This window comes from Mchenga conophoros, linkage group LG3, assembly GCF_057382185.1.
Source record: "Mchenga conophoros isolate Kocher_MC1m ecotype Shallow Benthic linkage group LG3, M_conophoros_male_GT1.1, whole genome shotgun sequence".
In the NCBI taxonomy this organism is placed as follows: Eukaryota; Metazoa; Chordata; class Actinopteri; order Cichliformes; family Cichlidae; genus Mchenga; species Mchenga conophoros.
The window spans coordinates 81903469-81919447 of record NC_140528.1 but is presented as its reverse complement, the minus strand read 5'-3'; the positions used below and the strand labels follow the sequence as shown (position 1 = coordinate 81919447).

Sequence of the window (15979 nt, the reverse complement as noted above, 5' to 3'; positions counted from 1 at the left end):
CTGGTGTGGTGTAGGTGGCCTCAGCCAGCAGCCACAGGCCCTGGTGTGGTGTAAGTGGCCTGAGCAAGAGCCACAGACCCTGGTGTGGTGTAATTGGCCTCAATAGCAACTAATGCCCTGGTGTGGTGTAAGTGGCCTCAGCCAGCAGCCACAGGCCCTGGTGTGGTGTAAGTGGCCTGAGCAAGAGCCACAGGCCCTGGTGTGGTGTAAGTGGCCTGAGCAAGAGCCACAGACCCTGGTGTGGTGTAATTGGCCTCAATAGCAACTAATGCCCTGGTGTGGTGTAGGTGGCCTCAGCCAGCAGCCACAGGCCCTGGTGTGGTGAAAGTGGCCTCAGCCAGAGCCACAGTCCCTGATGTGGTGTAAGTGGCCCCAGCCGGTCCCTCAGGCCCTTGTGTGGTGTAGGTTGCATCAGCTAGCAGCACAAGACATTGGAAAAGAGCCAAAAGCAATGTCGTTAATGTGCCCTCATTAATGGGCAGCTGCTTTTGGTCTTTTAATACACCCCTTCTCTGGATCAAAAGCGGTTCAATGACATGAAAATCAAAGGCTTACAGCACCAGGTATTCCCAGGCAGTCTCCCATCCAAGTACTAACCAAGCCCAGCCCTGCTTAGCTTCCGAGATCAGACGAGGTCGGGCGTGCTCAGGGTGGTATGGCCGTAAGCTGCTGGCCCCAGCACAATGTCTCAATTTATGGATTCAGGTGATTAGGTGGCAAGTACCTGAAGTTACGAAGACAATCCTATAACCCTACCTTCATGTTTGCATAATACCCTAACCCAAAGGCTCAGTTTAGCATTTATCCAACAGCACAGGCCCTGGATTGTTGAAGATGGCCTCAGGAACCAGCACAGGGCCTGGTGTGTTGTACATGGCCACAGCTAGCAGCACAGGGCCTGGTTTGGTGAAGATGGCCTCGGCCAGAAGCGCAGGGCCTGGTGTGATGTGAGTGGCCTGAGCAAGAGCCACAGGCCCTGGTGTGGTGTAAGTGGCCTCAGCCAGCAGCCACAGGCCCTGGTTTGGTGTAAGTCGCCACAGCCAGAACCCACAGGCCCTGGTGTGGTGTAACTGGCCTCAGCCAGAGCCACAGCCCCTGATGTGGTGTAAGTGGCCCCAGCCGGTCACTCAGGCCCTGGTGTGGTGTAGGTGGCATCAGCTAGCAGCACAAGACATTGGAAAAGAGCCAAAAGCAATGTGATTAATGTGCCCTTATTAATGGGCAGCTGCTTTTGGTCTTTTAATACACCCCTTCTCTGGATCAAAAGCGGTTCAATGACATGAAAATTAAAGGCTTACAGCACCAGGTAATCCCAGGCAGTCTCCCATCCAAGTACTAACCAAGCCCAGCCCTGCTTAGCTTCCGAGATCAGACGAGGTCGGGCGTGCTCAGGGTGGTATGGCCGTAAGCTGCTGGCCCAGCACAATGTCTCAATTTATGGATTCAAGTGATTAGGTGGCAAGTACCTGAAGTTACGAAGACAATCCTATAACCATACCTGCATGTTTGCATAATACCCTAACCCAAAGGCTCAGTTTGGCATTTATCCAACAGCACAGGCCCTGGATTGTTGAAGATGGCCTCAGGAAACAGCACAGGGCCTGGTGTGTTGTACATGGCCACAGCAAGCAGCACAGGGCCTGGTTTGGTGAAGATGGCCTCAGCCAGAAGCACAGGGCCTGGTGTGATATGAGTGGCCTGAGCAAGAGCCACAGGCCCTGGTGTGGTGTAAGTGGCCTGAGCAAGAGCCACAGGCCCTGGTGTGGTGTAAGTGGCCTGAGCAAGAGCCACAGGCCCTGGTGTGGTGTAGGTGGCCTCAGCCAGCAGCCACAGGCCCTGGTGTGGTGTAGGTGGCCTCAGCCAGCAGCCACAAGCCCTTGTGTGGTGTAAGTGGCCTCAGCCAGCAGCCACAGGCCCTGGTGTGGTGTAAGTGGCCTCAGCCAGTGCCACAGGCCCTGGTGTGGTGTAAGTGGCCTGAGCAAGAGCCACAGACCATGGTGTGGTGTAATTGGCCTCAATAGCAACTAAGGCCCTGGTGTGGTGTAGGTGGCCTAAGCCAGAAGCCACAGGCCCTGGTGTGGTGTAAGTGGCCTCAGCCAGCAGCCACAGGCCCTGGTGTGGTGTAAGTGGCCTCAGCCAGCAGCCACAGGCCCTGGTGTGGTGTAGATGGCCTCAGCCAGCAGCCACAGGCCCTGGTGTGGTGTAAGTGGCCTCAGCCAGCAGCCACAGGCCCTGGTGTGGTGTAAGTTGCCTCAGCCAGAAGCACAGGGCCTGGTGTGATATGAGTGGCCTGAGAAAGAGCCACAGGCCCTGGTGTGGTGTAAGTGGCCTGAGCAAGAGCCACAGGCCCTGGTGTGGTGTAATTGGCCTCAGCCAGCCGCCACAGGGCCTGGTGTGGTGTAGGTGGCCTCAGCCAGCAGCCACAGGCCCTGGTGTGGTGTAAGTGGCCTCAGCCAGCAGCCACAGGCCCTGGTGTGGTGTAAGTGGCCTCAGCCAGCAGCCACAGGCCCTGGTGTGGTGTAAGTGGCCTGAGCAAGAGCCACAGGCCCTGGTGTGGTGTAAGTGGCCTGAGCAAGAGCCACAGACCCTGGTGTGGTGTAATTGGCCTCAATAGCAACTAATGCCCTGGTGTGGTGTAGGTGGCCTCAGCCAGCAGCCACAGGCCCTGGTGTGGTGTAAGTGGCCTCAGCCAGCAGCCACAGGCCCTGGTGTGGTGTAAGTCGCCTCAGCCAGAAGCCACAGGCACTGGTGTGGTGTAAGTGGCCTCAGCCAGCAGCAAAAGGGCCCTGGTGTGGTGTAAGTGGCCTCAGCCAGCAGCCACAGGCCCTGGTGTGGTGTAGGTGGCCTCAGCCAGCAGCCACAGGCCCTTGTGTGGTGTAATTGGCCTCAATAGCAACTAAGGCCCTGGTGTGGTGTAGGTGGCCTAAGCCAGCAGCCACAGGCCCTGGTGTGGTGTAAGTGGCCTCAGCCAGTGCCACAGGCCCTGGTGTGGTGTAAGTGGCCTGAGCAAGAGCCACAGGCCCTGGTGTGGTGTAAGTGGCCTCAGCCAGCAGCCACAGGCCCTGGTGTGGTGTAAGTGGCCTCAGCCAGCAGCCACAGGCCCTGGTGTGGTGTAAGTGGCCTCAGCCAGTGCCACAGGCCCTGGTGTGGTGTAAGTGGCCTGAGCAAGAGCCACAGGCCCTGGTGTGGTGTAAGTGGCCTGAGCAAGAGCCACAGACCCTGGTGTGGTGTAATTGGCCTCAATAGCAACTAATGCCCTGGTGTGGTGTAGGTGGCCTCAGCCAGCAGCCACAGGCCCTGGTGTGGTGTAAGTGGCCTGAGCAAGAGCCACAGGCCCTGGTGTGGTGTAAGTGGCCTGAGCAAGAGCCACAGACCCTGGTGTGGTGTAATTGGCCTCAATAGCAACTAATGCCCTGGTGTGGTCTAGGTGGCCTCAGCCAGCAGCCACAGGCCCTGGTGTGGTGTAAGTCGCCTCAGCCAGAAGCCACAGGCACTGGTGTGGTGTAAGTGGCCTCAGCCAGCAGCAAAAGGGCCCTGGTGTGGTGTAAGTCGCCTCAGCCAGCAGCCACAGGCCCTGGTGTGGTGTGAGTGGCCTCAGCCAGCAGCCACAGGCCCTGGTGTGGTGTAAGTGGCCTCAGCCAGCAGCCACAGGCCCTGGTGTGGTGTAAGTGGCCTCAGCCAGTGCCACAGGCCCTGGTGTGGTGTAAGTGGCCTGAGCAAGAGCCACAGACCCTGGTGTGGTGTAATTGGTCTCAGCCAGCAGCCACAGGCCCTGGTGTGGTGTAAGTCGCCTCAGACAGAAGCCACAGGCACTGGTGTGGTGTAAGTGGCCTCAGCCAGCAGCAAAAGGGCCCTGGTGTGGTGTAAGTCGCCTCAGCCAGCAGCCACAGGCCCTGGTGTGGTGTAGGTGGCCTCAGCCAGCAGCCACAGGCCCTGGTGTGGTGTAAGTGGCCTGAGCAAGAGCCACAGGCCCTGGTGTGGTGTAAGTGGCCTGAGCAAGAGCCACAGACCCTGGTGTGGTGTAATTGGCCTCAATAGCAACTAATGCCCTGGTGTGGTGTAAGTGGCCTCAGCCAGCAGCCACAGGCCCTGGTGTGGTGTAAGTGGCCTGAGCAAGAGCCACAGGCCCTGGTGTGGTGTAAGTGGCCTGAGCAAGAGCCACAGACCCTGGTGTGGTGTAATTGGCCTCAATAGCAACTAATGCCCTGGTGTGGTGTAGGTGGCCTCAGCCAGCAGCCACAGGCCCTGGTGTGGTGAAAGTGGCCTCAGCCAGAGCCACAGTCCCTGATGTGGTGTAAGTGGCCCCAGCCGGTCCCTCAGGCCCTTGTGTGGTGTAGGTTGCATCAGCTAGCAGCACAAGACATTGGAAAAGAGCCAAAAGCAATGTCGTTAATGTGCCCTCATTAATGGGCAGCTGCTTTTGGTCTTTTAATACACCCCTTCTCTGGATCAAAAGCGGTTCAATGACATGAAAATCAAAGGCTTACAGCACCAGGTATTCCCAGGCAGTCTCCCATCCAAGTACTAACCAAGCCCAGCCCTGCTTAGCTTCCGAGATCAGACGAGGTCGGGCGTGCTCAGGGTGGTATGGCCGTAAGCTGCTGGCTCCAGCACAATGTCTCAATTTATGGATTCAAGTGATTAGGTGGCAAGTACCTGAAGTTACGAAGACAATGCTATAACCATACCTGCATGTTTGCATAATACCCTAACCCAAAGGCTCAGTTTGGCATTTATCCAACAGCACAGGCCCTGGATTGTTGAAGATGGCCTCAGGAACCAGCACAGGGCCTGGTGTGTTGTACATGGCCACAGCAAGGAGCACAGGGCCTGGTTTGGTGAAGATGGCCTCGGCCAGAAGCGCAGGGCCTGGTGTGATGTGAGTGGCCTGAGCAAGAGCCACAGGCCTTGGTGTGGTGTAAGTGGCCTCAGCCAGCAGCCACAGGCCCTGGTGTGGTGTAAGTCGCCTCAGCCAGAAGCCACAGGCACTGGTGTGGTGTAAGTGGCCTCAGCCAGCAGCCACAGGCCCTGGTGTGGTGTAGGTGGCCTCAGCCAGCCGCCACAGGGCCTGGTGTGGTGTAGGTGGCCTCAGCCAGCAGCCACAGGCCCTGGTGTGGTGTAAGTGGCCTCAGCCAGCAGCCACAGGCCCTGGTGTGGTGTAAGTGGCCTGAGCAAGAGCCACAGGCCCTGGTGTGGTGTAAGTGGCCTGAGCAAGAGCCACAGACCCTGGTGTGGTGTAATTGGCCTCAATAGCAACTAATGCCCTGGTATGGTGTAGGTGGCCTCAGCCAGCAGCCACAGGCCCTGGTGTGGTGTAAGTGGCCTCAGCCAGCAGCCACAGGCCCTGGTGTGGTGTAAGTCGCCTCAGCCAGAAGCCACAGGCACTGGTGTGGTGTAAGTGGCCTCAGCCAGCAGCAAAAGGGCCCTGGTGTGGTGTAAGTGGCCTCAGCCAGCAGCCACAGGCCCTGGTGTGGTGTAGGTGGCCTCAGCCAGCAGCCACAGGCCCTTGTGTGGTGTAATTGGCCTCAATAGCAACTAAGGCCCTGGTGTGGTGTAGGTGGCCTAAGCCAGCAGCCACAGGCCCTGGTGTGGTGTAAGTGGCCTCAGCCAGTGCCACAGGCCCTGGTGTGGTGTAAGTGGCCTGAGCAAGAGCCACAGGCCCTGGTGTGGTGTAAGTGGCCTCAGCCAGCAGCCACAGGCCCTGGTGTGGTGTAAGTGGCCTCAGCCAGCAGCCACAGGCCCTGGTGTGGTGTAAGTGGCCTCAGCCAGTGCCACAGGCCCTGGTGTGGTGTAAGTGGCCTGAGCAAGAGCCACAGGCCCTGGTGTGGTGTAATTGGCCTCAATAGCAACTAACAGAGGTGTGGACTCGAGTCACATGACTTGGACTCGAGTCAGACTCGAGTCATTAATTTTATGACTTTAGACTTGACTTGAAAAAATGTTCTAAGACTTGTGACTTGACTTGGACTTTTACACCAATGACTTGGGACTTGAATTGGACTTGAACCGGTTTACTTGAAAAGACTTGATATTTTACCCCAAATATAAAATTTAACATGCATATTATATAGAGATTGAAAATGTGACGTCATTCACGGGTAGAACCGCAAAGGATTCTGGGAACTCGTGGCAAGCGGTACTAGCGCACGCAGGCTTTCAATTGAAATCAGTCACACAGCGATAAAAAGAAACACAAAAATGTCAAGAAGCTGTTGTATTATTAACTGCAATAGCCGGTCGCATGACAGCCACGGGAAGCCGACGGGTAAAGAGATCGGTTGTTATCGGATTACATCGCTGAAGAGAAATTGTTCGAGCCATGTTTCCGAAGTAACAAAGACACGACTGGATTGCAGCCATTCAAAGATCAAATATAACGTCCCAGAACCCTCCAGCTCACAGGTTAGTCTGCTCCAAGCATTTCCACAAAGGTCAGTCTGCTGTTGTAGTTAATGCGTCATTTTTCTTAACATAATTGGTGATATAGGTTACAAGCAAGTTTGGCGCTGAACAGAAATTGTCGCGCTATGCTCCTTTATTTATTGTGCATAAATAGTGAATTGTCCTGACACAATATTGCGTTTCGCCTCTGTTATTATGGTACATTGACAAAAACATATACTTTTATTCACAGGATAAAACAGGTTTTTTGTATCACTAATTGTCCAGTACGATTACAGCATACAGTATTATTGTCATTGCTACATTTCTGTGATGCTACCAGAAATTATTTCCACTACTAATTAATTACTGTTGAGCTCAAAGGTCCTATTAATAAACGGTTAAGGAATGTGTATTTATGAAGACAATTTGTGAGACTGGTAGACTTATGATACGTACGATGGTCTTTCGTTCTACACGGTGCGTTTCAAGGGCCTGTACCCATCCGTCGGTAAACTGTACCTGGGCTTGTTGCAGTGACCTGAAGTTACTAAACTTCATGAGTGTATGCACTCACTCCAAGAACCGTATAATTATAAATATGCATATAAATATGCTACGATGAGATAGCTGACTTCATCTAACTAGCAAATGTTGTCCAGGCTACGTTGGTGATGCAGTTTTTTTTAATGTGTATGATATTTTTGTCATGCGATTTTAAAGCTGGTCCTACAACCGCATCCAAGAACAACATGCAGCTTATCTCAGAACTGTCGGTGAAAATTATTCTTGGAGCTAGGTTTAATTGAGCTGCATTTTAAAGAGGTGCAATTTCACAATTTGTGTATATTTTCTAAGTTCACTATTTTGTCATGTGTTGAGAAAAACACAGATTTTAAAATTACATGGTCTAATATTTACATTTAGCATAACTGCAACATTTTTTTTCGTTTTTTTTTTTAAAGACTCGAAAGGACTTGAAATTCAAAGTTTCAGACTTGTGACTTGACTCGGACTTTTACACCAGTGACTTGAGACTCGACTCTGACTTGCCTGACATTACTTGAGACTTGACTTGAGACTTGAGGATAAAGACTTGAGACTTACTTGAGACTTGCAAAACAATGACTTGGTCCCACCTCTGGCAACTAATGCCCTGGTGTGGTGTAGGTGGCCTCAGCCAGCAGCCACAGGCCCTGGTGTGGTGTAAGTGGCCTGAGCAAGAGCCACAGGCCCTGGTGTGGTGTAAGTGGCCTGAGCAAGAGCCACAGACCCTGGTGTGGTGTAATTGGCCTCAATAGCAACTAATGCCCTGGTGTGGTGTAGGTGGCCTAAGCCAGCAGCCACAGGCCCTGGTGTGGTGTAAGTGGCCTCAGCCAGTGCCACAGGCCCTGGTGTGGTGTAAGTGGCCTCAGCCAGTGCCACAGGCCCTGGTGTGGTGTAAGTGGCCTGAGCAAGAGCCACAGACCCTGGTGTGGTGTAATTGGCCTCAATAGCAACTAAGGCCCTGGTGTGGTGTAGGTGGCCTCAGCCAGCAGCCACAGGCCCTGGTGTGGTGTAAGTGGCCTAAGCCAGAGCCACAGGCCCTGGTGTGGTGTAAGTGGCCTGAGCAAGAGCCACAGGGCCTGGTTTGGTGAAGATGGCCTCGGCCAGAAGCGCAGGGCCTGGTGTGGTTTAAGTCGCCTCAGCCAGAAGCCACAGGCACTGGTGTGGTGTAAGTGGCCTCAGCCAGCAGCAAAAGGGCCCTGGTGTGGTGTAAGTGGCCTCAGCCAGCAGCCACAGGCCCTGGTGTGGTGTAGATGGCCTCAGCCAGCAGCCACAGGCCCTGGTGTGGTGTAAGTGGCCTCAGCCAGCAGCCACAGGCCCTGGTGTGGTCTAAGTGGCCTCAGCCAGAAGCATAGGGCCTGGTGTGATATGAGTGGCCTGAGCAAGAGCCACAGGCCCTGGTGTGGTGTAAGTGGCCTGAGCAAGAGCCACAGGCCCTGGTGTGGTGTAAGTGGCCTGAGCAAGAGCCACAGGCCCTGGTGTGGTGTAGGTGGCCTCAGCCAGCAGCCACAGGCCCTGGTGTGGTGTAGGTGGCCTCAGCCAGCAGCCACAAGCCCTTGTGTGGTGTAAGTGGCCTCAGCCAGCAGCCACAGGCCCTGGTGTGGTGTAAGTGGCCTCAGCCAGTGCCACAGGCCCTGGTGTGGTGTAAGTGGCCTGAGCAAGAGCCACAGACCATGGTGTGGTGTAATTGGCCTCAATAGCAACTAAGGCCCTGGTGTGGTGTAGGTGGCCTAAGCCAGAAGCCACAGGCCCTGGTGTGGTGTAAGTGGCCTCAGCCAGCAGCCACAGGCCCTGGTGTGGTGTAAGTCGCCTCAGCCAGAAGCCACAGGCACTGGTGTGGTGTAAGTGGCCTCAGCCAGCAGCCACAGGCCCTGGTGTGGTGTAGGTGGCCTCAGCCAGCCGCCACAGGGCCTGGTGTGGTGTAGGTGGCCTCAGCCAGCAGCCACAGGCCCTGGTGTGGTGTAAGTGGCCTCAGCCAGCAGCCACAGGCCCTGGTGTGGTGTAAGTGGCCTGAGCAAGAGCCACAGGCCCTGGTGTGGTGTAAGTGGCCTGAGCAAGAGCCACAGACCCTGGTGTGGTGTAATTGGCCTCAATAGCAACTAATGCCCTGGTATGGTGTAGGTGGCCTCAGCCAGCAGCCACAGGCCCTGGTGTGGTGTAAGTGGCCTCAGCCAGCAGCCACAGGCCCTGGTGTGGTGTAAGTCGCCTCAGCCAGAAGCCACAGGCACTGGTGTGGTGTAAGTGGCCTCAGCCAGCAGCAAAAGGGCCCTGGTGTGGTGTAAGTGGCCTCAGCCAGCAGCCACAGGCCCTGGTGTGGTGTAGGTGGCCTCAGCCAGCAGCCACAGGCCCTTGTGTGGTGTAATTGGCCTCAATAGCAACTAAGGCCCTGGTGTGGTGTAGGTGGCCTAAGCCAGCAGCCACAGGCCCTGGTGTGGTGTAAGTGGCCTCAGCCAGTGCCACAGGCCCTGGTGTGGTGTAAGTGGCCTGAGCAAGAGCCACAGGCCCTGGTGTGGTGTAAGTGGCCTCAGCCAGCAGCCACAGGCCCTGGTGTGGTGTAAGTGGCCTCAGCCAGCAGCCACAGGCCCTGGTGTGGTGTAAGTGGCCTCAGCCAGTGCCACAGGCCCTGGTGTGGTGTAAGTGGCCTGAGCAAGAGCCACAGGCCCTGGTGTGGTGTAAGTGGCCTGAGCAAGAGCCACAGACCCTGGTGTGGTGTAATTGGCCTCAATAGCAACTAATGCCCTGGTGTGGTGTAGGTGGCCTCAGCCAGCAGCCACAGGCCCTGGTGTGGTGTAAGTGGCCTGAGCAAGAGCCACAGGCCCTGGTGTGGTGTAAGTGGCCTGAGCAAGAGCCACAGACCCTGGTGTGGTGTAATTGGCCTCAATAGCAACTAATGCCCTGGTGTGGTGTAGGTGGCCTAAGCCAGCAGCCACAGGCCCTGGTGTGGTGTAAGTGGCCTCAGCCAGTGCCACAGGCCCTGGTGTGGTGTAAGTGGCCTCAGCCAGTGCCACAGGCCCTGGTGTGGTGTAAGTGGCCTGAGCAAGAGCCACAGACCCTGGTGTGGTGTAATTGGCCTCAATAGCAACTAAGGCCCTGGTGTGGTGTAGGTGGCCTCAGCCAGCAGCCACAGGCCCTGGTGTGGTGTAAGTGGCCTGAGCAAGAGCCACAGGGCCTGGTTTGGTGAAGATGGCCTCGGCCAGAAGCGCAGGGCCTGGTGTGATGTGAGTGGCCTGAGCAAGAGCCACAGGCCCTGGTGTGGTGTAAGTGGCCTAAGCCAGAGCCACAGGCCCTGGTGTGGTGTAAGTGGCCTGAGCAAGAGCCACAGGGCCTGGTTTGGTGAAGATGGCCTCGGCCAGAAGCGCAGGGCCTGGTGTGATGTGAGTGGCCTGAGCAAGAGCCACAGGCCCTGGTGTGGTGTAAGTGGCCTCAGCCAGCAGCCACAGGCCCTGGTGTGGTGTAAGTGGCCTCAGCCAGTGCCACAGGCCCTGGTGTGGTGTAATTGGCCTCAATAGCAACTAAGGCCCTGGTGTGGTGTAGGTGGCCTCAGCCAGCAGCCACAGGCCCTGGTGTGGTGTAAGTGGCCTCAGCCAGCAGCAAAAGGGCCCTGGTGTGGTGTAAGTCGCCTCAGCCAGCAGCCACAGGCCCTGGTGTGGTGTAGATGGCCTCAGCCAGCAGCCACAGGCCCTGGTGTGGTGTAACTGGCCTCAGCCAGCAGCCACAGGCCCTGGTGTGGTCTAAGTTGCCTCAGCCAGAAGCACAGGGCCTGGTGTGATATGAGTGGCCTGAGAAAGAGCCACAGGCCCTGGTGTGGTGTAAGTGGCCTGAGCAAGAGCCACAGGCCCTGGTGTGGAGTAAGTGGCCTGAGCAAGAGCCACAGGCCCTGGTGTGGTGTAATTGGCCTCAATAGCAACTAAGGCCCTGGTTTGGTGTATGTGGCCTCAGCCAGCAAATAAGGCCGTGGTGTGGTGTAGGTGGCATCAGCTAGCAGCACAAGACATTGGAAAACAGCCAAAAGCAATGTCGTTAATGTGCCCTCATTAATGGGCAGCTGCTTTTGGTCTTTTAATACACCCCTTCTCTGGATCAAAAGCGGTTCAATGACATGAAAATGAAAGGCTTACAGAACCAGGTATTCCCAGGCAGTCTCCCATCCAAGTACTAACCAAGCCCAGCCCTGCTTAGCTTCCGAGATCAGACGAGGTCGGGCGTGCTCAGGGTGGTATGGCCGTAAGCTGCTGGCCCCAGCACAATGTCTCAATTTATGGATTCAAGTGATTAGGTGGCAAGTACCTGAAGTTACGAAGACAATCCTATAACCATACCTGCATGTTTGCATAATACCCTAACCCAAAGGCTCAGTTTGGCATTTATCCAACAGCACAGGCCCTGGATTGTTGAAGATGGCCTCAGGAACCAGCACAGGGCCTGGTGTGTTGTACATGGCCACAGCAAGCAGCACAGGGCCTGGTTTGGTGAAGATGGCCTCGGCCAGAAGCACAGGGCCTGGTGTGATATGAGTGGCCTGAGCAAGAGCCACAGGCCCTGGTGTGTTGTAAGTGGCCTCAGCCAGCAGCCACAGGCCCTGGTGTGGTGTAGGTGGCCTCAGCCAGCAGCCACAGGCCCTTGTGTGGTGTAATTGGCCTCAATAGCAACTAAGGCCCTGGTGTGGTGTAGGTGGCCTCAGCCAGCAGCCACAGGCCCTGGTGTGGTGTAAGTGGCCTGAGCAAGAGCCACAGGCCCTGGTGTGGTGTAAGTGGCCTGAGCAAGAGCCACAGACCCTGGTGTGGTGTAATTGGCCTCAATAGCAACTAATGCCCTGATGTGGTGTAGGTGGCCTCAGCCAGCAGCCACAGGCCCTGATGTGGTGTAAGTGGCCCCAGCCGGTCACTCAGGCCCTTGTGTGGTGTAGGTTGCATCAGCTAGCAGCACAAGACATTGGAAAAGAGCCAAAAGCAGTGTCGTTAATGTGCCCTCATTAATGGGCAGCTGCTTTTGGTCTTTTAATACACCCCTTCTCTGGATCAAAAGCGGTTCAATGACATGAAAATCAAAGGCTTACAGCACCAGGTATTCCCAGGCAGTCTCCCATCCAAGTACTAACCAAGCCCAGCCCTGCTTAGCTTCCGAGAGCAGACGAGGTCGGGCGTGCTCAGGGTGGTATGGCCATAAGCTGCTGGCCCCAGCACAATGACTCAATTTATGGATTCAAGTGATTAGGTGGCAAGTACCTGAAGTTACGAAGACAATCCTATAACCATACCTGCATGTTTGCATAATACCCTAACCCAAAGGCTCAGTTTAGCATTTATCCAACAGCACAGGCCCTGGATTGTTGAAGATGGCCTCAGGAACCAGCACAGGGCCTGGTGTGTTGTACATGGCCACAGCTAGCAGCACAGGGCCTGGTTTGGTGAAGATGGCCTAGGCCAGAAGAGCAGGGCCTGGTGTGATGTGAGTGGCCTGAGCAAGAGCCACATACCCTGGTGTGGTGTAATTGGCCTCAATAGCAACTAAGGCCCTGGTGTGGTGTAGGTGGCCTCAGCCAGCAGCCACAGGCCCTGGTGTGGTGTAAGTGGCCTCAATAGCAACTAAGGCCCTGGTGTGGTGTAAGTGGCCTGAGCAAGAGCCACATACCCTGGTGTGGTGTAATTGGCCTCAATAGCAACTAAGGCCCCGGTGTGGTGTAGGTGGCCTCAGCCAGGAGCCACAGGCCCTGGTGTGGTGTAAGTGGCCCCAGCCGGTCACTCAGACCCTGGTGTGGTGTAGGTGGCATCAGCTAGCAGCACAAGACATTGGAAAACAGCCAAAAGCAATGTCGTTAATGTGCCCTCATTAATGGGGAGCTGCTTCTGGTCTTTTAATACACCCCTTCTCTGGATCAAAAGCGGTTCAATGACATGAAAATGAAAGGCTTACAGCACCAGGTATTCCCAGGCAGTCTCCCATCCAAGTACTAACCAAGCCCAGCCCTGCTTAGCTTCCGAGATCAGACGAGGTCAGGCGTGCTCAGGGTGGTATGGCCGTAAGCTGCTGGCCCCAGCACAATGTCTCAATTTATGGATTCAAGTGATTAGGTGGCAAGTACCTGAAGTTACGAAGACAATCCTATAACCATACCTGCATGTTTGCATAATACCCTAACCAAAAGGCTCAGTTTGGCATTTATCCAACAGCACAGGCCCTGGATTGTTGAAGATGGCCTCAAGAACCAGCACAGGACCTGGTGTGTTTTACATGGCCACAGCAAGCAGCACAGGGCCTGGTTTGGTGAAGATGGCCTCAGCAAGCAGCCACAGGCCCTGGTTTGGTGTAAGTGGCCTCAGCTAGCAGCCACAGGCCCTGGTGTGGTGTGAGTGGCCTCAGCCAGCAGCCACAGGCCCTGGTGTGGTCTAAGTGGCCTCAGCCAGTGCCACAGGCCCTGGTGTGGTGTAAGTGGCCTGAGCAAGAGCCACAAGCCCTGGTGTGGTGTAAGTGGCCTCAGCCAGCAGCCACAGGCCCTGGTGTGGTGTAAGTGGCCTGAGCAAGTGCCACAGGCCCTGGTGTGGTGTAAGTGGCCTCAATAGCAAATAAGGCCCTGGTGTGGTGTAAGTGGCCTGAGCAAGAACCACAGGGCCTGGTTTGGTGAAGATGGCCTCGGCCAGAAGCGCAGGGCCTGGTGTGATGTGAGTGGCCTGAGCAAGAGCCACAGGCCCTGGTGTGGTGTAAGTGGCCTCAGCCAGCAGCCACAGGCCCTGGTGTGGTGTAAGTGGCCTCAGCCAGAAGCCACAGGCACTGGTGTGGTGTAAGTGGCCTCAGCCAGCAGCAAAAGGGCCCTGGTGTGGTGTAGGTGGCCTCAGCCAGCAGCCACAGGCCCTGGTGTGGTGTAGGTGGCCTCAGCCAGCAGCCACAAGCCCTTGTGTGGTGTAAGTGGCCTCAGCCAGCAGCCACAGGCCCTGGTGTGGTGTAAGTGGCCTCAGCCAGTGCCACAGGCCCTGGTGTGGTGTAAGTGGCCTGAGCAAGAGCCACAGACCATGGTGTGGTGTAATTGGCCTCAATAGCAACTAAGGCCCTGGTGTGGTGTAGGTGGCCTAAGCCAGAAGCCACAGGCCCTGGTGTGGTGTAAGTGGCCTCAGCCAGCAGCCACAGGCCCTGGTGTGGTGTAAGTCGCCTCAGCCAGAAGCCACAGGCACTGGTGTGGTGTAAGTGGCCTCAGCCAGCAGCAAAAGGGCCCTTGTGTGGTGTAAGTCGCCTCAGCCAGCAGCCACAGGCCCTGGTGTGGTGTAGATGGCCTCAGCCAGCAGCCACAGGCCCTGGTGTGGTGTAAGTGGCCTCAGCCAGCAGCCAAGGGCCCTGGTGTGGTCTAAGTTGCCTCAGCCAGAAGCACAGGGCCTGGTGTGATATGAGTGGCCTGAGAAAGAGCCACAGGCCCTGGTGTGGTGTAAGTGGCCTGAGCAAGAGCCACAGGCCCTGGTGTGGTGTAAGTGGCCTGAGCAAGAGCCACAGGCCCTGGTGTGGTGTAATTGGCCTCAATAGCAACTAAGGCCCTGGTTTGGTGTATGTGGCCTCAGCCAGCAAATAAGGCCGTGGTGTGGTGTAGGTGGCATCAGCTAGCAGCACAAGACATTGGAAAACAGCCAAAAGCAATGTCGTTAATGTGCCCTCATTAATGGGCAGCTGCTTTTGGTCTTTTAATACACCCCTTCTCTGGATCAAAAGCGGTTCAATGACATGAAAATGAAAGGCTTACAGCACCAGGTATTCCCAGGCAGTCTCCCATCCAAGTACTAACCAAGCCCAGCCCTGCTTAGCTTCCGAGATCAGACGAGGTCGGGCGTGCTCAGGGTGGTATGGCCGTAAGCTGCTGGCCCCAGCACAATGTCTCAATTTATGGATTCAAGTGATTAGGTGGCAAGTACCTGAAGTTACGAAGACAATCCTATAACCATACCTGCATGTTTGCATAATACCCTAACCCAAAGGCTCAGTTTGGCATTTATCCAACAGCACAGGCCCTGGATTGTTGAAGATGGCGTCAGGAACCAGCACAGGGCCTGGTGTGTTGTACATGGCCACAGCAAGCAGCACAGGGCCTGGTTTGGTGAAGATGGCCTCGGCCAGAAGCACAGGGCCTGGTGTGATATGAGTGGCCTGAGCAAGAGCCACAGGCCCTGGTGTGTTGTAAGTGGCCTCAGCCAGCAGCCACAGGCCCTGGTGTGGTGTAGGTGGCCTCAGCCAGCAGCCACAGGCCCTTGTGTGGTGTAATTGGCCTCAATAGCAACTAAGGCCCTGGTGTGGTGTAGGTGGCCTCAGCCAGCAGCCACAGGCCCTGGTGTGGTGTAAGTGGCCTCAGCCAGTGCCACAGGCCCTGGTGTGGTGTAAGTGGCCTGAGCAAGAGCCACAGACCCTGGTGTGGTGTAATTGGCCTCAATAGCAACTAAGGCCCTGGTGTGGTGTAGGTGGCCTCAGCCAGCAGCCACAGGCCCTGGTGTGGTGTAAGTGGCCTCAGCCAGCAGCCACAGGCCCTGGTGTGGTGTAAGTGGCATCAGCTAGCAGCACAAGACATTGGAAAACAGCCAAAAGCAATGTCGTTAATGTGCCCTCATTTATGGGCAGCTGCTTTTGGTCTTTTAATACACCCCTTCTCTGGATCAAAAGCGGTTCAATGACATGAAAATCAAAGGCTTACAGCACCAGGTATTCCCAGGCAGTCTCCCATCCAAGTACTAACCAAGCCCAGCCCTGCTTAGCTTCCGAGATCAGACGAGGTCGGGCGTGCTCAGGGTGGTATGGCCGTAAGCTGCTGGCTCCAGCACAATGTCTCAATTTATGGATTCAAGTGATTAGGTGGCAAGTACCTGAAGTTACGAAGACAATGCTATAACCATACCTGCATGTTTGCATAATACCCTAACCCAAAGGCTCAGTTTGGCATTTATCCAACAGCACAGGCCCTGGATTGTTGAAGATGGCCTCAGGAACCAGCACAGGGCCTGGTGTGTTGTACATGGCCACAGCAAGGAGCACAGGGCCTGGTTTGGTGAAGATGGCCTCGGCCAGAAGCGCAGGGCCTGGTGTG

At 55.8% G+C, this 15979-nt stretch overlaps 6 non-coding genes and 2 pseudogenes across 6 annotated transcripts; all 8 read right to left on the bottom strand.

Moving 5' to 3' along the window:
• Positions 1-548: 548 nt before the first annotated feature.
• Positions 549-667, bottom strand: LOC146580824 (5S ribosomal RNA). The gene has a single exon (XR_014891736.1). It is a non-coding gene; the product is annotated as a 5S ribosomal RNA (ribosomal RNA).
• A 624-nt stretch (positions 668-1291) lies between these two features.
• LOC146580823 (5S ribosomal RNA) lies at positions 1292-1410 on the bottom strand (annotated as a pseudogene).
• Positions 1411-4480: 3070 nt separating this feature from the next.
• LOC146580822 (5S ribosomal RNA) lies at positions 4481-4599 on the bottom strand. Its single transcript, XR_014891735.1, has one exon. It is a non-coding gene; the product is annotated as a 5S ribosomal RNA (ribosomal RNA).
• A 6439-nt stretch (positions 4600-11038) lies between these two features.
• Positions 11039-11157, bottom strand: LOC146580821 (5S ribosomal RNA; annotated as a pseudogene).
• Positions 11158-11976: 819 nt separating this feature from the next.
• On the bottom strand, positions 11977-12095 carry LOC146580820 (5S ribosomal RNA). Its single transcript, XR_014892001.1, has one exon. It is a non-coding gene; the product is annotated as a 5S ribosomal RNA (ribosomal RNA).
• A 738-nt stretch (positions 12096-12833) lies between these two features.
• Positions 12834-12952, bottom strand: LOC146580819 (5S ribosomal RNA). The gene has a single exon (XR_014891973.1). It is a non-coding gene; the product is annotated as a 5S ribosomal RNA (ribosomal RNA).
• A 1691-nt stretch (positions 12953-14643) lies between these two features.
• Positions 14644-14762, bottom strand: LOC146580818 (5S ribosomal RNA). Its single transcript, XR_014891733.1, has one exon. It is a non-coding gene; the product is annotated as a 5S ribosomal RNA (ribosomal RNA).
• An 820-nt stretch (positions 14763-15582) lies between these two features.
• On the bottom strand, positions 15583-15701 carry LOC146580817 (5S ribosomal RNA). The gene has a single exon (XR_014891728.1). It is a non-coding gene; the product is annotated as a 5S ribosomal RNA (ribosomal RNA).
• Between the last annotated feature and the right edge of the window lie 278 nt (positions 15702-15979).